We start from the raw sequence: 27,935 nt of genomic DNA on the forward strand, positions 1-27,935 counted from the left end.
TTATTTTCAGTCCAAGAATATATTATTCTTTCTTTCTCACCAGATCTATTAGGTTTTTCAAGAGAGCATAGTAATACTCTGTGTTTGTAATTGCAGATTATATGTATATGCATGTATATGTATATGTATGTTACTATCATTCTATTTGTTTTTGGTATATTATCAATAGGTACTGCCATAAGAATACTGAAAAAGGTAGGCTAAATATTTCTTTTGACATCTTATTTTTTACCGAAGTGATAGGCTTTTGTTTTGGGATTTGCTAGTGATGGAATCAATATATCTCTTTTTAACTTTTTGCACTGAGGTTCACATCATGCTGCACCGGCAATATGCTCCTATTAAATAAGACAAACAGGTGGCTCTATGTTTTGTGGTAATTTTAACAATTGGGTTCAAGTCCCATTCCCTCTTCTAAATTAAGTGCAAGGCGATATATCACCCCGGCCAATAACTTCCATGGCAGGTTGTGTGGACCTCACCATATAGGCTCCAGTGATCATGTGTGTGAATCATAGCATTTATGCTGCCTCAGGCACTGGCATATGAAAGCACAGCCTAGACCCAGCTGATTAAGTTGTAGCATAAAACAACACTTCAGTAGTCAGGAGCATGACAGCCCACAATGGTTTATTGGACCAAAGAGTATAACATTGTAATTTACTCCTCTAATACATGTCATATTTTCTCTTATTGTTTCCCCTTATGGAGTGAAATATGTAGGTAAGAGATTGCTGTACAAGCTTCATGTGTTATGTCCCTCCAAAATTAGAGGGTAACAAACCGTCTTTATTATCCTGTGCCTTTGGTTAGCTGCCACAAATCACAGAAACCACTGCAGGTGAGCATCTAGTGGTTTAAAAAGTCAAGGCAAACTAAAAGACTTCACGTCTCTGCCTGAAGCTATTTTTGAACTACAATACAGCTAGACACAATTATTATATACTTCCTGGCCCTTCCTTCTTATTGTACTTTCCTAACCAGTTTTTCTTTCTTATTGACAGGAAACCAGGATTTATAAAGTCTGGCTCAATGCAAATATTTAAAGACTTAATTTTTTCCCTCTCCGAAAACATAACAATATAAGTTGAATAGTGTTTTGGTGAGTTTATTTTTCTTTTTAAACTGGAATTCATGGCTGTTCTCCAACTGAAAACAGCACTAGTTACAGATAATTTAAAGAGAATAGCTTGCTTGTTTGTCAAGCAAACATGTGTAATCTGATGAAATTATTAATGTCACAGTGTTAACTCTCTTCTCATAAATACAGTTAACATTGCTGACACTGCAATTATGCTCAAATGTTCCGGCTTTTTGCTTATTCGCTCAATCTGTCAGTCCAGTACGGGGGAGACAAATTGCGGTGGGCACTTGACAATGCACAAAAGAGGTATAAACCTCTTCTGATTAAACCTTGATGAAAGATTAAATGGTTCTGAATGCTTGCCAGATTCTTATGATATGACATTTTTAAACAGTGGTAATAAAAAGTTCTATTCAATAGAGGTTTTTTTAGAAAAGATGATAAAGATGACATATATACACATATATAAGATGTGCATAGGCATGTGCTACAGTAAGAAAGAGCATAGTCACCTCTTACCTTGGATTTAAACTTTGTAAACAATATCAATCATACCACTGGCTAGATTTTTTTTTTTAACATCTTTATTGGAGTATAATTGATTTACAACATTGTGTTAGTTTCTGCTGTATAATAAAGTGAATCAGTTATACATATACATATATCCCTATATATCCTCCCTCTTGTGTCTCCCTCCCACCTTCCCTATATCACCCCTTTAGGTGGTCACAAAGCACCAAGCTGATCTCCCTGTGCTATGCAGCTGCTTCTCACTAGCTATTTTACATTTGGTAGTATTTATAAGTTCATGCCACTGTCTCACTTTGTCCCAGTCCCAGCTTACCTTTCCCCCACACCGTGTCCTCAAGTCCATTCTCTACATCTGCGTCTTTATTCCTGTCCTGCCCCTAGGTTCTTCAGAACCAATTTTCTTCTGTTTTAGATTCCATATATATGTGTTAGCATACGGTGTTTGTTTTTCTCTTTCTGAGTTACTTCACTCTGTATGACAGACTCTAGGTCCATCCACCTCACTACAAATAGTTCAGTTTCGTTTCTTTTCATGGCTGAGTAATATTCCATTGTATATATGTGCCACATCTTCTTTATCCATTCATCTGTCAGTGGACACTTAGGTTGCTTCCATGTCCTGGCTACTGTAAATAGTGCTGCCATGAACATTGTGGTACATGTCTTTTTTTGAATTATGGTTTTCTCAGGGTATATGCCCAGTAGTGGGATTGCTGGGTCATATGGTAGTTCTATTTTTAGTTTCTGGCTAGATTTTTGTAGTCATTTTTTCTAACTGAGAGGAAACAACACATATTGAACATTACCAATATTATTGTCTTCTACTGTCTTCAGTCTGCTAGTGGAAAAGCTGCTCACAGTATTCCATTCATAATGAGTGGTCCCTACTTTCATTTTGTAGAATTCTTATTAGAATTTTTGCCATATCTATTCTGTCAGCAGTCAAGGAGGAGTAAAGATTTAGTGTATGCATTAATCTTTTGATTGTTAAGCTTAGTTCGCAGCTTTTCATTTTTGGCTTTAGAGCAAATAAAAACAGACCAGTTTATAATAATGGTTAACAATTACTTTAGTACTCACTATGCCCCAGTAGTGTTTCAGGCATTTTTAAATATACTTTAAATTGCTTAATTCTTATATGAAGTAACTCCTAGTATTTTTCTCCTTTTGTAGATGAGGAAACTGAGGCACAGAAAGGTTAAACGACCTGCTTAAAGTCACACAGCTAATAACAAGTGGAGTTAAAATTTGAATCTAGATATACCACAACATAAACTCATAATAAACTTGTAGATTAAGAACTTATAACTATGGGCTTCCCTGGTGGCACAGTGGTTAAGAATCCACCTGCCAATGCAGGGGACATGGATTCGAGCCCTGACCTGGGAAGATCCCACATGCCGCGGAGCCACAAAGCCCGTGTGCCACAACTACTGAGCCTGAGCTCTAGAGCCCGCAAGCCACAACTACTGAGCCCACGTGCCACAACTACTGAAGCCTGCATGCCTAGAGCCCGTGCTCCACAACAAGAGAAGCCACAACAATGAGAAACCTGCGCACCGCAACGAAGAGTAGCCCCCGCTCACTGCCACTAAAGAAAGCCCGTGCGCAGCAACGAAGACCCAACACAGCCAAAAATAAATAAATGAATAAATTAATTAATTTAAAAAAAAGAGCCCTTCTCTTAAAAAAAAAAAAGAACTTATAACTATTCTTACCTTCTTAGATTCACAGATTATCATAGAGTTGTTTTGTTCCTTAAGATTAGACCTATTCCTTCTCCTCAAATTTCCCACCTTGCATAGATAAAGAAATCCTTGACTAAACTTCATTAAGTAATTAGAACATATATTTAAAAGTCTATAGCATGATGGACTGGTAATTATTTGTGCTCATATTAAGAAGTACACTAAATTGAAAAGTTTCTTTAAATAAAAAACAAAGAATGCTCTTGCATTGCAGCACTCGAGTGCCTGGAGCAAATGCATCCTTTAAATGTGAGAAATGGGGAACGCAGATGAGGGGACCCTGGCTACCCACACCGTTTTGCTAACTTCGTTGGAGCAGATAAATAGAAATAATAAAGAAAACTGCAGCTTTCTACACAGTGTTATTGCCAAAACCTTGCTGCAAATTCAGAAGGAACCTATACAAATTGCTCCTGGCCCTGGCCCTTTTGTTCTCTTTACATTTGGTGAAAAAAATTGTGTAGTTGTGCTTTTCCTTTTCTACTACGTACAACACATTGAAAAACTTGTGTGAGGAAAGATCATGCTAAGAGAATGCAGAGGGTTTTAAAAATAGTTAATAGAAGAAAAAAAAATCAGGTAGAAAGGTGAGGACAAAGCAAATTTGCCAAAGGAAAAAAAATGTTTTCTTTTTTAATTGTGTTAAACAGTTGTTTCCTACTCTGAAAGTTCATTGTATTTATTTGTCATCAGGGTAATTGATCTACACTTGTTGCTAAGTCTGTTGCTTGCCTTCTGATGAACGGATTCATTAAATTCATTTCTAATCTCTGTCTTCTAAATTCAATAAGCACTATAAAATTTCTTTCCTTGTATGGGAATTCTAAGGTCTTTTTTTTTCCTCAACAGCTTGAATTCCTGTATTCTGATTAAGATAGATGAAGTATTTGCATTCTATCCATATTCATAATCCTCTTTCAGAGTCAACCTAAAATAACACATTTGTTGCCCAGGCAGTCACAGGCAATGTGTTCGTATTGCTCTGTAGCTTTTTGTTTAGATGGATAAGGACCTATCCCTTTTCAAATTCAACAGAAGAGGTGGTCACTAGGTGAATTCAGGCTGTTAAGAAACCAGAGCAATCATTGTGCCTTTTGTCTGTGACAGAAACTGTAATTAATGACCCCCCCCTTTTTTGCTAAAGAAAAAAGAGATGTGCAGCTGACAGACATTTTATTAATAGTTTCTACCAACTTGCCACACATAAAAGGCTTTATTGGTTGCAATGCCAGTGTAAGGAAAAAAGTTCTTTTTGATGAAATGTTCAAGATGGTTGTTTTATGGATGAAAAATGAAGGCAATCTGTCTACCGCCACTGAAAGTTTGGGTTTCAATAATAAAACTATTGTGACATTCCCCATTGTGTTATTTAACCATCTGCCTCCTACTGGTCCAATCAATGATAACTTTACCTAGGTCCTCTCTACTTAACAAGAAAACCGCCAATATTGTGTCTCATGGTTAATTTACTAGAGAGATTTATTATTGATAAAGGTGTGTGCATATTTGGTGACTGCTGTTCTTTCTATAAAAGGGAAATTCTTTATTCTCATATTTGAGGGTTAAATATGCAGCTTGACAAACAACAGTGGATGCCTGTATCCCCTCAATAACTAGAAATCTAGAAACTGTTCAAGGAAGCAATGAGAAATGTATACAATGACAAACTCTCATCAAAAGTGTAACATATGACTTTAAGTAAGCATCTGTTATATTCCTGCTTAGCATTTAATGAAAAGCACATTTTCCAAAATGTTTTCTCAGAATGGGCATATTAAATCCATAGTTATCTGAATTATAATTTTTCCCCTATTAAAATTGTTTCATGCAATTTTTTCTTTAGAGTAGATGTGTTGTTTCAATGATTTCTGCTCATCAGTTAAGAAGGGAAAAACATATTTTACCACATGGATTCACGATAAAGCAATGAAGGTGCTTTCTCATAGCTTACTTAATCCTCCATTACAAAGGGGTGAGAAGAAAAGGGATAGTCAATATTTTAATAAGTCTTTGGACTTTGTTGCAGCCCAAATGGAGTTTAAGAAATGTGAAACATGAGATACTAACGCATTCTAATCATTGACAAACTTGCAAATATACCTGCTTTATTTTGCTTATAGTAATCATCATTGTTAATTTAAACAACCCTCAGTATTTGCCTATATCTTTCACAAAGTTCAATTTTTAAGTCTCAAATAGCTCACATTTTGGAAGAAGGCAGGCAGCTGGAAATGTGCTCTTTGCACATTGATCTTCAAGCAGTCATTCATTTTCTCTGGGAATTTTTATGTAAGCTCCCTTATTGGGAATATGCTAATGACATCCGCCATGATTACTGATTTTCTTTGAATCATTATTCCTCTGTGGGCAAAGCAATCAGAAAGGGAGAACAGGAGATTTCCTTCTTGCTTGTGTGCCTTCTTCAACCATCTGCTCTCTCCTGATTTATTTGAATAAGATCCGTAGTTTTCAGATTCTTTACTCCGACACTCTAAGGCATTTGATAGCTTAAAAGGAGTTAATCATTATCTATCTATGTCACAAATGTGGTTCTTGGTACATTCTAGCTGTAAACTTACCTACCCAGGGTTTACATGGGCAAATTAATTTTTTAAGTAAAAAATGGTAATGTAGGTTAGCAGCTTCATTATATGGAATGTGTCAGTTCCGAACACTTTTGCTATTAATGGCCTTGGGCACAGACATGGCAAAAAAAAAAAGTAACCAATATATTAAAACAAAGTACTCCAAGAAAAGAATTGTGGATTCTCAATCTCCCAAGGTGAAGAAAAAAGTAAAACTGAAGAACGAGAGAGACAGAGAGACAGAGACAGAGAGAGACTATGTGTAAAAGGAAGTGTTGACATACCCTTTTTAGAGTAACATTTGTAGGCATTTTGACAAGCATCTTGGACTAAGAATCAAGACTTCTGAGTGCCAGCCCATACCCTGCCACCAAAATACGGTGTACTCTTAGAAAAGTTACTTAATTTCTCCCAGCTCCTGTTTCCTCTGGGGTGACAGGAAATGAATGTCATAGGTGATATTTAAGGTTTTCTCCACCAGCAAGATTGTGTGACTGTATTATTTATTCCACAAAACACATTGTAGATGATGGGAAAGTTACTTTATGGTGTGGTTTTAGCATGTGCATTTGATCTTGCCCAGGGAAAAGCCGTTTCAAAATAACTATCTACCTTCAGAAAAGGGACTCAGAGCCTTCTGATTACACTTTTATAAATGATGAGTACAGCCGAAATTTTAAAAATGGGACACCATATCTTGCTTCAGTTTACATGGAACAGATAAATTGCTAAGAATGTTGCTGATTGATAGAAGCAAGTCTTCCATTTCAGTGAGTGAGAATCAGCAAGATTCTGACACCCCTAGCAAGGCAGAGCTAACTTAATATGCAGAATTGGCATTTAGTCAAGAGAGTTTGCAAAACTTGGGGCTATTAGGTCAGTGAACATTGTCAAAACATGAAGGAGATGTGAGTTTGGGAATGTTGACACTCTTTTGGTATTCAGCTCATTTAAAAGTGAATAGACCTGTTAATGTAAAATTGTTTCAGAAAGTGCCTGGATCTTGTCCTGCTCACCCAACAACTTCTCTTATTTCCTCCACGTTAAGAATCAGACTGAGAACAACCCAGCTGCCCCCATGTTTTAAGTAGTTATGGGATTTTTGAATAAGTATATAGCATCTACTGACCCAAACTTCTGATGATGAGACTGCTGGCTTGTGCTATGAATGACCAGGGACCACTCCCTTCACCTTATAAATGTAATTCTTCTGATTCTGTGCATTTTCTCTGGCAACCATTACTGATTCGTGTCCTGCTTTCTGTTTGATAGTTCTGGCTTATTACAAACTGAGTGGCAAAGCCAAGATTTAAATAGAAATTACTTCACTGATGTGTTTCAGCTGACCAGAGACAAACTCGCACCCAAAATAACCTCCACTCCCTTCCTTCCACATATCCCAACAAAGGGAAGAAACATACAGGCACCCTGTCTTCCTTTTTGATGTATTATACAAATAGAACACTTTTGAGAAAAAGGACTAAAAATAGGAGAGCACAAGTATATCTTAATATTTCATGAGATAAATTTCAAGGGCCTGAAATTAAAGATAGGCAGGTAGCCAATGACATATGGAGAGAAATATTTATTTCAATCATTGGCCTATATTTGAAGAACAACAAATATTCTTTCACTAGGAGTTCAGCTTTTGTCTACTGTAATACACTGTCTTGTAATTGTGATGTGCTGGGCAACCTGATATTGCATCTGCTCAGCTATCACGCTATTGCATTTAGTTTTTTAGGATTTTGTTTGTTTGCTCCATGTATATATATTTCACAGATCTCCTTGAGATTGAATGACTCTGCCTCTTGTGATAGTTAGAGGTGTATAGCATTTAGATGAGGGTATTTCTCAATAGTACTAGGATTCTATATTTTTTAAAAAGGATTTTTTAATTCCTTTTTTTCAGGTTTTATTTATTACTTACATATACTTCTTTTTTTCTAGATAAAAAATATACATTATATATTTGGTGTCAGAAGAGGTCATAATTCAAGTCATTTTATATTACTCACATACTCTTCTATTCCCCAAACATATGACTTTCCCCTTCTGTTTCTGGATGAGGAAAAAATCCAGAATGGAAGTATATTCATCAGTCCCTACATCAGCACATTTCCAATCAACGTCAGTAGTACACCCTGCATCAGCACATCAGAACAGTATCTGGACGGCAATATTAAATGCCTTACTGTTTAAAATGTCTTTCTGAACTGAGAATATTGAACAGTATATCCAATTTTGAGGATCATTTTATTCATATGAAATCAGTTTTTCAAAGTTTAGAAATGAAGCATTTTTAGTTTAGGTTTAAATATTGCACAGTGATGATTTTCAACGATTAGAAACACGTTTGTACTATAGCACATCTAGGCCCAAGTATTTCTCATTTACAATCCATTTTTTTTCCTAGCAATAATCTAAGTATTTCTAGGTTTTATTATATTTCTTATTCCTATGTGATATTGGTCAATAGACTGTCATTATCACAATAAAGTTCTCTACATTTAACTGAATTTTGAACTTATGAAATATACACAAATCTACTTAAAAATTGATATTAAAAAAGTTAATAGAATTTAAAGTGTTCTTCACTTCTTTGGTCATTTTACAAAAATAGTTATGTAAAAACAACTTCTCGTTTGTATGTTTAACATTTACCATTTGCTTTCCTTCTTTTATTTATTCAAACTATATATGCAAAGTCACAAGAGTTTTAAATATATTAGGTAAAGATAATCAAAATATTAGATTGGAAAAAGGATGAAAGAAATATCACTGAAGATCGGCAGTTTTATTTTCTATTAGAAACAGACAAAACAGTTATAATCAATGCACACTCTTTACTAAAATATTTCACTGAGTTGAATGCATTTTGTAAGTATTTGTGAGGCAAATGTACTTTAGACTGACATATATGTATATTCTTCTACATCTCCTCTTCAGCCTGTCCATTTTTCAAGTAAGTAAGAGGTTATCTGAATACTCAGATAACCTCTGCTTCAAACTTTAGAGTATAACCTTGAAATGGTTATGTGAGTTGACAGTATTATTGAATATACAACTTTAGCTCCTTTATACTTCATCAATATTGCCCATTTTCTAATATATCTTTAAATGTGTTTATATTGCTTGAAATTCAGGCATGACTAGGCCCCTTTTATATTTCTTTGTTTTCAGTTCATGAAATTAGCCTGTCCGTTACTTGTGTCTGGTCATCTCATCACTTCCTACTACATTTCTAGAGTCTTAGATGCTTTCAAACAGGTACACATTTTGTTGAAGTTACTTTTTCCCTGTTGAATCAATAGTCACAAAATAGAATTAGAAATTAAAGTATTCAGTCATTTAGAAATCTTCCAAACATGAGATAGATTTTCTAACTCATATACCCAAAGCATAAGAAATACATCTCCATGTACAGTCTGAATGAAAAAAGGCCAAGGGGGAAGATTTCTATAACTCTGGAGGCAAAAGATAAATTCAGAATCTGTAAGTTTTCTGGGAGAAAAAAAGACATAATGATTATAACTTGATATTCATTTTAAATAATTCACTTCTATTCATTAGCAGTATACATTTTATTGAAGTTTCATCCCTTTGTAGTAAATGTTCCCATTAATCTATAAATAATTGGATTTGGCTTTTAAAATCTCAGAATGTGTATATTTTTCTCTCAAATAGTTAATACTCATGACAAAAATGTTGATTTTTTACGATTCCTTTTTGCATTGCCTTCAGAGACAACTTTTGAATCACACAAAAACATCAGATCCTTTCAACCAGTGGGCAGTGTGTCAGGAGCTGAAATAGAAGGATGACAATAACTTGGTTCCTGACCTTGAAAATCAGCCTTATAAACAGATGATGTAAATAAAGTTCAGGAGGGTCAATGAGAAGGATGCACACACATGGGTTTTTGACCACGTGTACATCGTCTGACTTGTTTATTAATCCGACTCACTAAACGTGGCTACAACTACCTTTTGCCTGGTTTCAAACCCAAACTCCTCTCAGAAATTACAATCTCCTCTTGCTGAGGATGTTCAAAGGAAAGATTTAGGCATGTTTTCACAGGAAAGTTAGCACTGTGGCTTGTATATGGAAGGCATCAAAAAAATTGTTGAAGCCGTACATGCACACAAAGCATGAGGAGAGCCTTGTACATAAGGCGGAAGTGTTGGCTGCGTTGATGTCTAATCTCTTGTGGAGGTTAACTCTGAGTCTTTACTTTTACTTGTTGATTGTCTTTGATCTTCAGTCCTTCACTCGATTCATCATTTATACATGATTCATTGATAGGTGAATCAGGCTGGACTGCTAATCAATGTTTACTTGAGTGGATCTGGTTCTCTCTTTCCCAAATGCTTGTTTAGTCTTCGTGGAGTCAGGGGCAGCGTTCATCAGCAAACTTCCTAATGCAGAAAGGTTACACCACTCTTTGGTACCTGTTGATACTTTGTGTACTCTACAGCAGTGCTAAGAAATTATTATTTCCCTAGGATACTTGTGCTCATTGCTCTTGAGGCATCTTAGAAACACCTCTTTAAAAATAAAATGTTGCATTTAAACCAAGCCACACAAGTACCATTTAAACATATAATGGAACATTTTGATGTTTATGTTTTTATTCTGCTTCAATACCAAATATACTTCAACGTATACCATTTTAATATGTGACAGAAAACTTTTATCACAAACATATTCCTAAAATCATTTGAAATCTTAAAACAGGAGCGACATGGAAACTCTAGGCTTTTGAGTTAATTTTGCCTTTGCAGACAACCTCCCTTTAGAGACCTTTACATTTTTCCCTCTGAATTCTTCTGATGTTGAAAATCCCCTTATGATTTTGATTTCTTTTCCCAGTTTCTAATTATTGTACCCCACTATAACCTTATTTTCATTCTTCAAGCACTTTAAAAAAAAAAAATTCCTTGCTTTTCGTCTTTAGGCTCAATTTCCCAGTCTAGCTGAACTAACAATATTCTATCTAGGGGCATTTGAATATCATAGCTTGTCAGAGCACTCAAGGCATGTGGTATATTTATCATCCTATAAAGTTTTTAGTTTTTCTTCTGAATTGCCCTCTGAATCTGGTTTCTGGCTTAACTAATAAAGTAAGACTAAAAAGGAGTAAAATGAAGACAAAACTAGATTTTCCAGACATTTTATGCACAGAATCCTTCATTTGCTTATACTAGCTTCACTCAGATTTCCCTTATGGGAAGGGTATGTGAGATATGCAAACCTCCTAGTTTTGAAGGGGAACAAATAAATGATATTTGGGCATTTCAAAATTGTTTTTTTAGTACAGTGCATGGAAAGATGAAAAATTATTGTAACAATACATTTTCCTTTATAAAATGGCTTTTTTCCCCCCTTTTAATAGGCTGTGCTTTATGCCAAGTCGTCCTGTTCATGAAGCAAAAAACTAAAATCCTACTTCCATTGTGTACAAGATAACCTGCTATACACTACTTGTAACTGAATCAAAACGGAACCGAATCATAGTTTAGAGAAGAAAACTAAAAGTGGCTATTCGTGCTACTGGTTTTACTCAGCAGTAAAGAGAAATCCTTGCAAGTGTTGTTTACACAGTACAAAATCCTTGTAAAGTCGTAGTGGAACAAGTCTGGTATCTGACCCAGCCTTTAGGGCTCCTTAAACACCTGTGGATTTATGGAGTTCAGATGTCTGCAAGGGTCTGTGTGGAAGTTCATTCAGAAACCTGGAGCCCAAATAAAATGATCTGTTGACATGGGCAAGCTGTTTTGTTTCTCTGTAGTCCAATCAGCCTTTTGAACTTTTAGAAAAGAAATTAAGATTTAAGAATGGACTCTTTAAATAATTAGATTTAACAACAAAAAATGTGGAAGTATTTTTTATTTCATTGTGTGATTTTGATCAATTAATCTTTGAATTTTATTCTTAAATTTAAATTTATAAAAGCCAGATCAATAGGGGATTTATTCCCCTACATTATGTGTGTATAAGTAGCCCCCAGCAGGTATACACACACATCTGGTGAGGGGAGCTGGCCCTTTTATACTGAAGACTTACACAATTTAAAACATGAAAATCTATACTCTTTGGAAACTTATACCCTTTAAAAATGATCAAATATAGCCACAAAGTTGTCTTAATTAACTCCATTACAATTGCTTTCATTTGGGGATTTGATTTAATCTTTTGAAAATCAAGACACCATGATTTAGAGAACATTTCAGTCTTATTTCAGAGAGCTTGAAATGAGCTTACTTTATAATTGTTAAACATGTGTCTTCCATTTCCATATGTCTATTAAAAGCTTTATGAAAGGAAATATGGTTGAAAACACCTTGTTTAAACTCAAACATCAAGTCACATCCAATGTAAAAAATACTCTTGTCAACATATCTCCTATTTTTATTCTCTAATCATTCTGTGACTGACAATATGTGTGGAGATGTGGGTAAGACTTCACAGTGTCTGGCTTCTTGATTCTGTTTACACGTTGCTTTTTCTTTTTTCCTTTTGCTTCTGAAAAAGAATATATATTCCCATGCAGTTTTGGGTTTATGTAGTGTTATCACTGAAAGAATAAATTACCCTGAAGTACAAATAGCTGTTTATCAGATAATAATTTGGCTCATTTATGTACTGTTCTGCTCCCTTTTAAAAATTTACTCCAGGAATATTCTGTAATCTGTCAGTACACCTCTATGCTTCTAAAGGCACAAAGGTGCTTGAGCATTCATCTTGGTCGCTTTATATTCTTGACTGATTCGTCTATCTTGTTAGGAGACACCAACCATGAGTCTTTTTTTAAATGGGTTAAAAAAGATTCAATATGAAAGGCACTTATCACTCCTAACTTGAACTTAAAGGTCTAAAGAGTGTCTCATAGGAGGCTACATAAGACGGACATAGTTTTAGAAATGATCCTGTGATGTTCACGTTAGATTTGGGTTTAGGTTTCCTAAAACAGCTCATCGAGAATTATTTTATTGGTGAGTCCATGTTCTGAGGATTATAGTTTGTTCCCCCTTGTGATGTCACGTGGTAGTCAACTTTCTAGAGTAAGTTTGAAGACAAACCAAATAAGAAAAATAACCCCCAAGGCTTGGGTATATTCATACATAAACATATTGGAGAAAGCAAGAGGAGTCAAGGAGGAACTCGTGACCAATTTAAATAAAAGTAGAGTGGTGTATAATAAGTCTCTGTGTGCTTAATGTAAAATGTAAGGATGTGTATCATGCAGGTGTAAGGCTTAAAATGATAATGTATAAGAAGAATTATCTATATCACATCTATAAACAGAATCCTACCTAAGGTCTGCTCTGTTCATAAATATGAAGTAATGATATATTCCTGCTGTGATATATTTGATCAATTTTATACTTATTATTATTCTTCTAGCATAAAGCACTGATAGTGATAGAAACACAAGTGAAAAGCAAAGGGAAAATACTCAGTGAATTCTTTCAATGTAAAGTGGACACAAGGCAATTAGTATATGTGGCTAATTCAGATATTTTGGCTTCGGCTTCAGAATCATACAGACAAAACAAGGTACAAATGGCTATTTGCCTAATTTCTGTATAATAAATTATATGTGTGAGTTCAGGTAAAAAAGATAGTAATTATATATTTTTGAATTAAAAAATTTTCTCTAATGCACATGTTTTACTTGGGTAGCAAAAAAATAATATACATTTTTAAAGGGGATACTGAAATGGAGCCTCCACTAGCACTTTTCCAAGGGAAAACAATGCAGAAAGATACAATGCTTTATTTAAACTTTTTTGAGGCCACAAACTACATTGTTTTCTATGTCAGAAATAACCAGTATGTTTCTACTAAAGACCAAATAATTGCTTAATGCAGTCATAGCAGTGCTAAAATATCAAACACTTTGATATTTTAAAATAATATAAGCAGTTGGTATGTTGGATTTTTATTTTTCAAGGGAATATTTAACCTTGTATAGATAGAGACTTTTCAGGCTGAAACAGGGATTAGTGAGGTCTGTTAGGAGAAAAAGAGCTGTAGAAAACAGAATTTGTGGACACAGTGTGTCTGGAAACATCAATGGAACACATAGATATGGGTGGAAAGGTCCTAAAGATTTGATGGTAATTGGCTTGAAAAGATGGGAAGTGAATCTGGGTGGGATGGAGGGGAAGAAACAGGGAAGGACTAAATATTTAGGGAGGGTGGAAATAAGGAGCAGGAAAACAAGGAATCTACATAGGTGTAGCTACAAAGTAGTTGGATGTACTGTGCCGTTTTCAAAGTGTTTTCTGACCCTCTGTGAAAATAAGCCCATATTGTAAACGGGGCCAAAAGTGGGTTAGGGAACATTGTAATCTCATTTCACCTTATTTCGCTATGTGCCAGAGATCTCAGCAGGTAGGTCAATTAACTCCCACTAGTTAAATGAGAAGAAAATGAGGTTACCCAGATTAACAAAACACAACTCTTGGTTCTCCTCCAAAACAAGGGGAGGAAGGCTGCTGGCTGCCCATAGCTGGCCCAGCCCCAGGCAACTGTCCACTTGCCCAGGAGCTTCTGAGCTAAGGGCCATAGCTCCTCCCTGCAACCTCACCAGAGACAGTGGAAACAACCTCAGAAGGATGACTAAAGCATTAAAAGTGATGTTGAGTGTTGCATTCTTCAAATTTCTTTCTCTCTCTTTATGGAATTAATGCATAACCTTCATAGGGAAAAAAATTCCCATGTGATTTTACATCTGAGATAATTTGAACAGGAATTTTTTTTTACTTAAAGCTTGAATTTTGTGGAATTATTTCCCTGTTGACAGTTTATTGGGTTTCCTATTTCAAAAACTGCAATTAGCTCCTCTATTATTTTCACAAATAATTTTCCAATATCTATAGTTATTTTTAATATGTTTAAAATAATTGTCAGTAGACACTGATAGAAATAACTGTGAAACACTTAATGAACAAATATTTTTAGTGTTACCCAAAGTTCAAATTAAATTTCTTTAGTTTGTATCTATTGTCAACATTATTGAGTAGTTTTACTGACAATGACTGATTTTAACAAGAAATAACACAAATGCTGAAATACACATATGTTATAATCTGGGCATACAAAAGTTTAGGGCATCTCTTCATTACTATAATCAATATGTTGACAAAATTACTCTTACAAGTAGTAGTTAACTTATTTTAAGACAGTATATTGTGATGGTTGAATGTAGGCACTATTATCCGACTGACTAGCATAAATTCCTGAACTGCGTGACCTTGCCTCTTTGCACCTCAGTTTCCTCATCTGCAAATGGCTTTAATAAAAACTATACATCAGATAATTTTGTTGTGAGAATAAAATAAATTTATAAAAAATAATTAGTAGCTAAATAATGAATGCTAGCTATTACTGTTGATCTATGATTATGATGAACAAGGAGAAGAAGAAGCAAGTAATGTTGAAAATAATGTGTACTTCCTTTCCCCAATATGTTTATCTATACCTTCTACTATTTATAAAATATTTCCCAAATGTTTTATATAGAGGTAGGGTAGGTTTACACCATATGTTCTGAAATAAAACTTATATTTGAAATATTACTCTATTTCACAGTGAATTGTCAAGATAAACACCATATAGCTCTGAACTGACCAACTGAGAATATTTCAGTTTCATATGGTAATGTTAGATTAGGCATCTACATTTTTGATATAAAAGAGAAATGAAGGTAACTAACATATACTGTGCCAAATATCTGATCTTTTACCTTATCTAGTCTTCATAACAATCATATGAGTGTGATATGATTTTGTCTATTTTATAAATGATAAAACTAGGTTCTGGGAAGTTTAGCTGCAACACCAAAGTAACATGGTTAATAAATGTCTGATGCCCTTATTAATGCCTAAAGCCGCCTCATTGCCCTTGTTAGTTGTTTACTAGGTGAGAGAGTATGGTGGAAGGTAGGTAGGTCAGTCTAGAGCCACCCTTTTGTTGTATACCAGGGACTGCACTTGGGATCTGCCAACTCTGTCATCAGCTGGGTGACCCCAGCCCACAACTTAGCTTGTCTGAATTTCAGTTTCCTTATCTATAAAATTCAGAATTGTCATGAGAACCAAATTTGATAAGGTCAAGAAAATACTTTGCATGCAATTTAAGGTATAATTATGACACCTAATGATAATTTTAAAAGGATGATCTTGAAGTTGAGAGAACAAATGAAGACATCTGGTAGGTTGCTTAAAGTATGATGTAAAAATGAAGTAATTTTAATTTGTGCTATTTCACTCCTTATCTCCAAATCTTAAATACCTGATGCTTAGAGAGTATACAAAGGGGCTTAAGAAGAAATCAAAGAAAAGGTAAATATTTTAATCAACAACTCTAATCTTGGGGACAAAAGCCAAGAGACATACAAATTGATTATAAAATAGATTAAAATGCTATTTATGTAATAACTTTCAAGCACAACACACATCAAGATAATTTATAAAGAAATAGGTTAAATACTGATGGTGAAACAACTGTACAGAAAAACAGAATACATTAAGCACTTACATGTAACACACTGTGCAGTTTTAGGTATTAACACTCATGTTATTGAGGAAGAGCTGCAATGAAATGGAATGCATCTAAAAAGCATCCCATTTTTGGTCCCACTGAAACAAGGAAAAAACCCTCAGATAAATGCATGCAGATGCCGGTATTTTTCTCATAATTGCAATGATCAACAAGCACCACCAAAAATGCTAAAAGCAATCAGCACAAACTTTGAACCACAGAGAAACACTGATGCCCGTGTAGAGACTTGCTTGGGGTGCATATTATAAAGGAGAATCTGAACACTGCTGCTATTAATAAAACTACAAATTGTAGCCAATCAAACCAGAAGGAGCCTTGAGTGTATTTGCTGGGAATTGCTTAAGGCTTAAACACCAGGGACTTGAAACAAACTGTTCTTCTCACCTTTTTCCAAACAGAGATTAAAATTTACAATGAAAGTGCCAGCACCAGCTGCACTTAAAGAAAGCACCACAGGTCTCCACAAACTCCAAGAAAATGGAATGGAGCCCAGTTCAAGCTGGAGGTGTCATCTTGCTCAAGTCAGCTGGGTGACACCACGCTGAAAGTGATGAGGCACTAACTAAAGTGGATGAACAGAGTCTCAGGTAACTGCCAGTGTCCTCCACAGAATCAGCTAGAACCCTGGGCATATTGCCCAGCCTGCCTGGACACAGGAACCAAGCATGAATCCCAGCATCTCTTATCTGGTGCCTCACCTTTCAGATTTTCCCCACGGAGGTTTTAGTCGGAGATGATGACCCTTTTGTCCATTGCACCTATTTACCACTTCTCCTGAGGAATAATTATCACAGGATGCAAAGTGTTGAGCACAGACCCCTTCTGAAAGCAGAGATTAAAACAACCACCACCACTAGATTAAGGTCTATGTTAAAAAATAAAAACAAATGAAAACCCAAGCTGCATATAACACAGATGTACTACACCTATGGGAAACAAGCAAAAATCACACCCAAACATACAAGAAATGTTCTCTTCAATTCTGCAACACAGCATCAGATTTGTTCCATCATATTTTTCATACCTCTTCCTATTGAAACCACACAAGACGATGTTATAGCCAGAACTACATTATAGTGACAGATCATTTAGAAATGTTTGCAGCAGCCCTGGTAACTGCTTTTCAAAACAGAGCACGTGACATGACCTAAAGCAGCTGAACCACTAAAATAAAGAAAACACACCTTTTTTTCCTATATCTAAAATGATAACTTTACCAAAGTTTTCCTGATGTTAGACTGTTTAATACACAGCACATTGATTATCCAGCCTGCAGTATATTTATTCAATGTTGCTGTGCATCTCTTTAGCTTTTCACATGATTAGTAAGCAGACTACTGAATCTATTATCCAAATGAGGCAGTGCCGGGGAATATTATCCTGTCCCGAACTTTAGGAGTTTGTGTAGTCTAAATTTCTTCTCTACCCAAAGACTTCTACAACAGTCGTGAGTCTGAAGCCATTACTTTGCCAGGAAACTTGTTTCTTTGTTGTATAACGCCACCTTTAAAGAAGTTCTTTGATAGATTGACTGAAATCTTATATTCACATACTCTCAATGCATTGTTCCAGTTCTACCCTCTGTAGAAACAGAATAAATCCACCTCTTCTTATACATGTTTCCTTCAGGTTGACATGAAAATGTTATCTTCTCTCCAAACAGTCAGATATCAGTAGTAATCCTCGCTCCATGACTTATTAGCCTCGTGTCCTTTTGGTCAAGTTTCTTAACCTCTTAGTGCCTCCATTCCTCATTTGTAAAATGGGCATCATAATCCATCGTGGAGGGTTGTTGTGCTCTTATAAGATATGACACATGTAAACTGTAGCAAAGTGCATGGTGGGTATAGAGTATTGGTTCAAAAGTAGGTTGCCAGGAACTGTCAACCGATCTGGAGAACAGAAGGGAAAGTGGGTCTATGAACAGAGTAGATAAATTTTATTTTGGACAAGTTGAACTAGGGTATGTGTAGGACCACCATGGGCATTTCTACTGGGCAGCTTGAACACAAGGCCAACATTTAGGCAGTCTAGACTAGGCAGGTAGATTTGGGCATCAGTCATATAAAAATACAGTTTGATCCATGGTTGTCACGAACATTTCTGAGGTCAAACATTTGGAATGAGAAAGCTGAAGACAGAATCTAAGAAAATATTGTCAGAGTAGGAGGGGCCAGATGAGGGGCTGCAGAAAGACGTAATATGACTACCAAAAATCCACAGGGTCTCTTACGTTAAAATAACATAATGTTACCTGAGAGGTGTAATGAAAGATGTGTAATGATGTACTGCAAACTGGACATTTAGCAAATCTTTAAGTAGGAACTTAGTGAGATTCCAATGGAATGGAATGGCATCCATTGTAAGGAGTTGAGAGGTCAATGGGAAAAGAAAAATGGAAGGTGACTGGGCATGCTATTCTTTCAATAAATTTGTCGCACAAGAGAAGGAGGAAGGATCTTGGCATGAGGGGAGGGAGCATAGGTGGAGGCTTTCACTTTGGAAAGGAGGAAGGCTGTTGTTTCCATAGTAAATACAATCCATCTTTTTCTCCTCTTTTTGAGCACTGGAAGAATATTTGCCTCATATCTAGATTTCTAGAATTTTGGGTACTCGCTACAATTCTTTTTTTTTTTTTTTACTTACAGTAGCCCATCAATCATGTATTCAAGTTCTCTCAGTGGTTTAAGGAATAATAATGAAGACCTCAAAGATGTGAATTAGTCTGAAAGAGTCAAATGATCTTATTCTCCTCCTTTTCTTTTTCTTTTTTGGGTATATGTTCTTTCCAAACCATATATTTGTTTTAAATTTAAATATCTAGTGGGAAGAATTTTCTACTCAGTGGAAAAAATAAATTCAGAACTAGTTCCTCAATGTTGGCATAACTAGGATTCTCTGACACTGATGGTGACTCTTCGTCCTCTGAACACTCACTGGTTTTCTTATTGTGGCAGAGAACTTTACCTTCTAGAATAGAAATGGAAATACATGGCTTTTGTGACCCTACTACCGCATTCCTGCACTATGATCATGACACTCTTTCCTACACAGATTGTAGTAGCCTTAAAATTTTTGTAAAGAACCTGCTCCAAAAATTTTTTAAAGAACCTGCCACTATTAACTGAAGTTGACACTTGGATTGACACCAATTTAATATCCCTACACCTTGTTCCTTTTCTATCTATTTGATCTACTTGTCCCAATGTTTACCCTACTGCTTTCCTTGTCTTTCGTACTTCTCTGCCCATCTCCCATAGATTGTTGTTTTTCTCCTTAAGGAAGATGAAATCATTTACAAAATTATTAATGGTTGCAGCATTCTTTTTTCACCATCCATGAAATGATGGAAATTAGATTAAAATTGGCCCCATTTTTATTTCAAGAAATAGAAAAACAGAGATTCCTGGTCCTCTCTCATAAAATATTCTAAAATATGCATAAATGTTTAAAAACTTTTTGAGAAAGATCTCATCTATTTAGCTTAAAGACGAGTTGATACCTTTGAACAAAGATGTCAGGCAGCGAAGAAAGAGAAAGAGCTATTGGGACTTGGATCAAAATAATGGAAACTGTGATGGTCAACCTGGGCTCAGGGGAGGGGCTGATTATCCACACTTCTTTTCAGCTAAGTTCACATGCCCAGATAAAAGAACCATTGCCATCTTATACTTTGAAATACAATAATCATGAATATGCTATGGGTATATTTTTATGCCTACGAGTATATTTTTCAAAAACGTTCAGGCATGAACTTTTTCTTAACTAGAAGTTTAACATTTTATTACATCCTTGTTGACTTTGAAGTACAAAAACTGATGTCAGTGACTTCTAGAACAGAAATAGAACACTGAAGCCTTAGAAACCTAAAGAACTAATCATGTTGACTTTTAGGCCCTGGGTCCTCAGTGCAGGGATCACAAACCACCTAACAAGGTGTTTTGCTAGAGAAGGTTAGACTCCAAACTGGTGGCAACATATATCTCTGTCAAAGTTACAATCTTTCTCACTTTTACTCGAATCTACATAAAATAATGAAAAGTGTTCACCATACTCAAAACTCAATCTCAAACAAAATGACCAGTAATTGAAAAAACAAAGGTAATTGGCCATGAATGATGGAAGAAATTTTACTAAGGATCTTACTAACTGAACGAGTTTCAATAACTCTAAAATGCTGGAAATATTTTAAGCACCACAAGCTTTAATATGAGACTATTGGTAGGGAAAATTTAAAAGAGTTCTGGATAGTATAGCATCATGCAGTGATTTGACTATACTCTATAATTTCTAAAATGGACTGCATTTGCTGAACTGACCAGCAATCCCTCCCCTTGTCTACCAGCCACTTCATGCTTGTTAAATGACACAGGCATTGCTTTTCCTAACAGAAGTATCAAGTTTATTGAACATGCTAGACTCCATAGGTACAAAAGGAAGCACTTTCTCTCCAATTAATGCTGCCATCAATCTTACAGTGTCAGATTCATTTATTCATCCATTCAACCAATATTTATTGCATACCTACTATGTGCCAAGTACTGTTTTAGGCCCCTTAGAGTATGCAAGTGGAAACAAAACAAAACAGACAAAACGTCTCTGACTTCCTGGAGCTTAAATTGTAATGGAGGAGACAGACAATAAACGTAATAGATCTTTTAAAGCCTCTGAACTTGGAAATATTCCATATATTTTCTGGTCTTTTTCATGTATTAGAAGTATCACTTTCAGCTATTAAAAAGTCCAGTTCTAGACAAACCAGAATGTTCATTTTGCATACTATTCAAATCTTCTTTCTTTTCTCCAGCTCAAGCCTGCTCACATTAGGAAACCTCCAATAGGTAGAGGGGGAAGTGGTCTCTTCCTTCTGCCTCCTTGCTCTCCCTTCTCTTCCCCTCTAACTATAGCCTCTGACTTCCTCCATTTGCAAGAAACCCAGGTTAAGTTTTTCTAAGAGCTTTCTTCCAACTTCAGCTCCATGTACCAGGGGAGAAATTTGCCTAAGGGTTTCTGCAACCCTATAAACATCTATATAGTGTGAGGTGTCAGTCTCTGCTTTGGATCTACACCTCAATCTGAACAAAGGGTTCTCTTTTGAAGTTCTTCTTTGCTTGGCTTGAGGTGGGGAGAAAGCACCATCCCTTGTTCAGTGGAAGGAAGATGCCACAGTGCTACACTTGACAGGCCTATATTTTTCCTTTACAAAGCATTCTTCACTTTCCAATTAGTTTGACAATATTAAGCTAGAAGTGGGTGATAGGATGAGGGTCATAGAACCATTTCTACTATCTGTTAGCAAGGCACTCCTGGATAGTACAGTACTGTGCTGTCCAACAGAAATATAAAGCAAGCCGCATACATAATTTAAAAGCTTCTTTTAGCCACATTTAAAAAGTCAAAAGAAAGAAGTAATATTTCATTCATCCAAATTAATCCAGAATTTTATTATTTCAATGCATAGTCAACACAAAATATTAATAAGATATTTTATATTCTTTTTTCATACCATGTCTTTGAAAACTGGTACACACTTACTGCACATCTCAGTTCAACTAGGCACAAGTGCTCAATAGACTCACGTACCTGGTACCTACTCTCGAATGCACAGGGCTAGTCCCTCTCTTGAAAGTAAGGTAATGGTCACTTTTTATTCTCACTTTTTGGATCTTTACTGAAACTAGGGCAATTGGATAACTCAATTCAACATTCTAAACCTACACAAATCTTTCTTGCATATCTCACCATTCCCTCTGTCACTTCTATCACCATTATCCCCTACCCTCCATGTCTGATTTGCTTACATTGATCCATCTAGGTCACATAACAGGCTCTGGAGTCCTAATCGTGAAGAGAATTTCCATAAAATAGTTGGGAAATAAATAAATGGGTCTTCAAATAGACCTTCCTGCTCTCAGTTTCTTTCCTACTCCCGCCAACTATTTTTACTTTCTCTTTCTTCCTAAAGTATTTAATATGTTAAATTATAATCTTACGTAAAATATTGCCAACTTGAAGTGTGGATAGAGAATCAGGCAAAGAAAAACAGAATCTTCCTTATATTGTCCTAAAGCTTCATTTTCTTTCCTAAAATTTCATTACAGTACCATTTTGTTTAGAGTTGGGGGTTAGCAATGTAGGGTACTACCAGGGCACATAATGAGAGATATTTAGACTAAAGATTTCTTTTAGGCTAGTGGATTTTCCAAATTCTCTTGTTAATGTTTTTGGCTAAAATGCACATATAGGCTATCTGACACGTATTCAGAGAAAAAACATGTAAAGTTGGGATTGGGAAAAAATATATCCAAGAATTCCCTCAGATATAGATAACATGGTTCTTTTTTTTCTTTATTTGATTTTTATTTGTTTTCTTTGAAGTTCTTTTCACTCTATTTTACATGTAGGTCATGACACTCATGTCAAAGGAAAGGAGATTTAAATTACATTTCTTCATATCAGTATGGGGCTTCAAAAAGGAAGTTATTTGGTATTTCAGGGAAAAGTAATTTGAGGGTTAAATATTGAAGAATAAATCCTCAAGCCTTCTAAAGCTAAGTTTTGACAAAAATTTACATTATCTTTAGCCAAATCACTAGTAAAATAGCCAATATCCTGAAGTAAATGATTCCAGAAATACCTCAGATTATTTATTCTCTCAGAATTCTTATTCTAACTATGGGTAAGATGCTTAAAATTTTAAATTTGGTTTTATCCAGTTATGAATAATAAAGATCTCACTTATTAAATGAAATTTAAAATTTAGATTTTGTCCAGTTATGGATACTAAAGATCTTATTGTGCTTCTGCAAGTAAAATATGTGGGAAAATCCAATTAGGGCATTATATTAGGCCTATATAAACTTTTCTTAGCAATTTTAATTTGATTCTGGCTTAAAACTCTGTTTCTATTCAACAGCTGTTTACAGTTACATGAGGTAAATCATTTCAGTTTCTAGTGGCGTGAATTCCATAAATATTACAGTAAAACGCTCTGAAACCCTTCAATATTAAACTACTTTGCAAAGGGTATACATTATTTAATCATTAAATATGATACTAATGAGTCTTTATTAAACCTTCCAGATAAACATTGTATTGACATCTAGTGGCTATAGAGGCTGATAACAGATATACTATTTTGAAAGCACATGGAGCATTTTAGTATGTTTTCCATTTAAAATTCACTTGAATGAAAAATGGGCAAAGTATGCATAATACTGAATAATGCTAATTATTGATAAGAAAGTATAAAATCTCTTTGTATTGGTATGTTAAATGCTAGGGATGGATTTGGGGTGGTCTGAAAAAAGAATCGTATCAGAATGCACATAGCAGAATGCCCAAGAATTATAGGGAAAATACCTAGATACTTGGTAAAAGGTTTACTAAGACATGTCAATAGCAGTAGTGTCAATTGCCATTTACACCGTTCCTCCTACGTCCCAGCCTTGCAATGTGCTTAACAGGTTTTATCTCATTTATACCTCAAAATTTTCCTCCAGATAAGTTATGATTTACACCTGTATGTTACCAATGAGGAAAGAGACGATGAGAGGGTTAGTTACTTGCTGAGGGTTACACAACTAGCAAAACTGAAGTCAGGATTTGAAACAGGTCTGTCCTGTTCTTAAGTCCAAATGCAGAGAAACCACTCTTCTCTCTATAATATACAAGTAACTCTATGTGTTAATGACTTCATCTAAAAATTAACAAATTAAAAATAATATGTCATTTCAATTCACTTTTCCAAAACTCACTTTGTGACATTTTTAACTTTCCTTGTGATAACTGAATCTTGCTTTTTGATTCTTGAGCAATTATTCTTCTTGTATGTTATTATGAGCTTGTTTCTACATCCAAAACTTGACGTACATAATCATGTGACACATGTATTAAATAGTTTAGAAATATAATGCAGAAAGAAGTTGGGGTTCTTTCACTGGTATATATTTGACTTTAAAAATGTGGGGTTATTTTTTTGTTTGTTTCTTTTCCTTTGAAAAAAGACTTTGAAAAAAGTCTTACTTGAAAATTACCATAGACAAGTGTCATGGCAAGAAGTAAATTTACAAGGTAGAGTTGAGAAAATACAAGGTGGTGACTTGGTAAATGAGAATGTAGAACTTGAAAGTAGGTGATGGAGACAAGAAAAAGAATAGGGAAGACGAGAAGTAGTTGAGTGTAGAATCTGATGAGAAGGGAAATAGTGAGTGGGAGCACCAGTGGGCAGAAACAGGGATAATGATGGATTTTACAAAGCTCAGTTTATGTAGGAAACAGGCCTTTGAGGTGGAAGGCAAAAGGACATTCATTTCTTTTATAAAAATTTTCAAATAAGTCTGCAATTTGCATAATCTGAAAAAGAATAGAACACAAACATAGATGTTTATAACTATCAGTTCTGTGTCTTCCTTCCTGGCTCTATGGATGATCCTGACTCAGTGTTAGCTGGGTGAATCTGAATAAAATGAGTTGAGGAAAGGAAAAAAAAATAAGGGTAAGGAACAAATGTGTTTCTAAGGCTTATAGTAATTCCTCGACATCTAGAGAGGCTCTTGGTCATCCATGTTGTGGAACAGCTCTACAAATGCCGTCCCTTTGGTGCAAAAGCATTAAGTACCACTATCAATCCCAAGGCAGACTCTCATCCAGACCTATAATTCTGGGGCTATCTTGGGACTGAAGGAGCCCCTGGGAAAAGAGAATAGGGAGACAAATTGGATAGGATGTGTTTAAGAAACACACCGTTGAGATGTTCATAATGAGCAAGGGAAATGACAAGAAGTCTGACAGTAGCATTTTGCACAGGAAAGCGATGAGCCTATTGGGAGGAGACAGATAGAAAACTAGAGTCTGAAACAGGAAAGTCCACTATAATGATATAAAAAATTGCTAAGAGTCTTAACTTAGCTCTTGGATGAAGATTGAAGAAAGGAATAGAGCCTGCCTGTGGGTTTTTGGATAAAGGGAAAGAAGTAGGTAACACTGAAAAGGAAACTTTTTCATGCTTAAACTGGCAATGAGATACCAAAGATAGCTAAAGACAGGAAAGTGAATAAGAGCTGAAAACTCAGAGGGATAACAGTTGATCTGTAGTAATTTAGGGGATGAAAGAGTATAAAAGGAAAAATAAGAAAGAAGCTGAGAGTGGTTGAGAGGCTGTAAGTGAGTCTGGCAGAGGCACTGAGTATGGTGATGTGATCCTTCTCAGAAAAGATAGCAGATCAAGGAGCCATGTGCCTGAAATCAACTGCAAGACGGAGAGGCATTTCTTGTAACTATGTACAGGAGAGGACACTGGTGTCTTTTCAGACAAAGTTACAGAAAACTGAGGCAGAAAGCATATACAGCCCTGTTTCCCAAATTTTGCTACACATTAGAATCTCTTGGAGAGCTTAGAAAAATCTCTTGATGCCTGAGTTAAACCCCATACCAAGAAATCAGAATGTGTATGGTGGGAGCCAAGCCTGGGACTTTTTAAAAGATCCCCAGGTGATTCCAATTTGCTGTAAAGTGTGAGAACCGCTTACAGAGCATGCCTTGAAAATTTGAAGGGAAATTGAAGAGCAGATGGTGGGTCAAATGGTCAAAAAAGTAGGATAGAAATTGTCTCACGATATGGAAGCGTGGATTATTAATGACCCACATAAATCCTAACACTAGCCACTCACTGGATTGTACTTGTTTTCTTGACCTCTGACTTCCATGGAGGCTCCCTGACAGTCTATTTTTGTTATTGTGATACATTGGATTTTCTCTATCTCAGTATATTAACATACTGAGCACACAAATTACAGAACTTTGTATGTCAATTGAAAAATGAAAAATGCTCGGTTGAAGAAAACTTGGCATAAATTAGTCACAACATATTCAAAAAATGCAGCTTGAAAGCTGAGCTACACACAGGATATGCATGAAAATCTGATGTGGTGATTATTTCGTGCACAGGGTATTGGATTTATGCCGTCATCCTTTAAATATTAACAACTTACAAGTTATCGAAAATGCTTCTATTCAAGTTTGTGAGGTGGTTTCAGTCACATATTTTGCTCTGCTTTGGGTTTGCTGTTTTAAAAAACACAGTTTGTGTGCATTGTTGTCACAGAAAACTTCTTTTCCCACAAGAAACCAACTCTTATCAAAGTATCCTGACAAATGATGGCATGCATCTTATATTTATTCTTTGATTAGGCTTGTTTAATTCTGTATTATCTGCCTTAACTTTAATGCCAAACAAGAGTAAATTTTTAAGTATAATATGCTACATTTATAATGGTGAATTTAAAACAAAATTACCTATAAGAAACCAACCTCAGCACCTAGGGACAAGGATGAACTATTAGCATAATTTATACCAGTAAAGATATTCTACCTTAATTATTTGTGGCCAATTATCAATTACTGGTCAATACTAGAATCACTCACTATAATTATTTCCCTAAGGAATCTTCTCTGGATATAATGGAGAGCTTCATCATATTTCTTTTCTTACAAAAATACACATCTTTTTTTTCTTCAAGACTTTTAATCTAAGAGAAAAACAAATCTAAGCTTTTACTACCGAGGATTTCTCTAAGACTAAATCTTCGGGTCTTAAATATCTAAAGCAAAGAGCTGAATGGATGTATCCATGACCAGCTTGAGAAATTTCCAGAAAAGACACCTAAAATATTGCTATTTCGTCCTCTTATTATTTTTGATTAATTTCAATTCTGAAAAAAAATTTTGAAATTGAAAAGATTAATTTATACTTCATAAGTTAACATTTTAAACATTAATTCCTTTCCTTACATATATAGTTCCTTTCTATTAAAATCGGTCTCAAAGCCTGCAAACACTAACCTTACATTTGAATTCCTAATGACTCCTCCTATTGTCTCACTTCTGTTTGAACCTGTCAGTCAATGGTGAAAAGTGTTAATCACTCCCAGAAACCCCAATCTTGCTCACAAAAGTACCAGTCACTGAAAAAATAATACCGATTGGTCATGGATGGGCAGGAAATCTCACTAAGGATCTGAGTGCACAATGGAGTTTATTAAGTCCATTTTGCTCAAGTCCAGGTCTCCCTGCATGCAGGGTTTGGAACTTTAATTTCAAAGTCAGCTAAAACCAGCGAAGGTAACTTATATTCATTAGCCCAGCTCTGACTGAAGTGCTGTGAAATCTCTTGGCTAGTGCTTTTGGCTCTTGATAATAGCAGCAGCATTTATTTTTACTCTCTATTTTTCTCCCCTTCTTTCTAAAGAGCAGAAAGAGACTTAGTTGGATGCTAGTTGTTTTAAATTCTTAATTGGTCCATGTTCTTTTTCAGCTGCTTATTATTTTCAAACTTCATTCTTTTAAATGACTAAACAGCCACAAGAAAGATATTTCCCATTAATTCTCCCTATGCAGCAGTGCCCCCTCTCAAAG

At 35.4% G+C, this 27,935-nt stretch overlaps 2 long non-coding RNA genes across 3 annotated transcripts in view; both read right to left on the bottom strand.

The window, feature by feature from the left end:
• The window catches only part of LOC309641586, a 1,028,702-nt gene that overhangs the window by 48,479 nt on the left and 952,288 nt on the right, over nt 1-27,935 (bottom strand). The gene's annotated exons all lie outside the window — the stretch shown is intronic.
• The window catches only part of LOC309641511, a 74,288-nt gene continuing 46,353 nt past the window's right edge, over nt 1-27,935 (bottom strand). For both annotated transcript variants that reach the window (XR_014252652.1, XR_014252653.1), the window contains one exon: nt 1-27,935. This exon is cut by the window's right edge and continues 2,620 nt beyond it. This is a non-coding gene — a long non-coding RNA (uncharacterized lncRNA).

The sequence above is a fragment of the Balaenoptera physalus genome (assembly GCF_965194825.1).
Source record: "Balaenoptera physalus genome assembly, chromosome: 1".
NCBI lineage: Eukaryota > Metazoa > Chordata > Mammalia > Artiodactyla > Balaenopteridae > Balaenoptera > Balaenoptera physalus.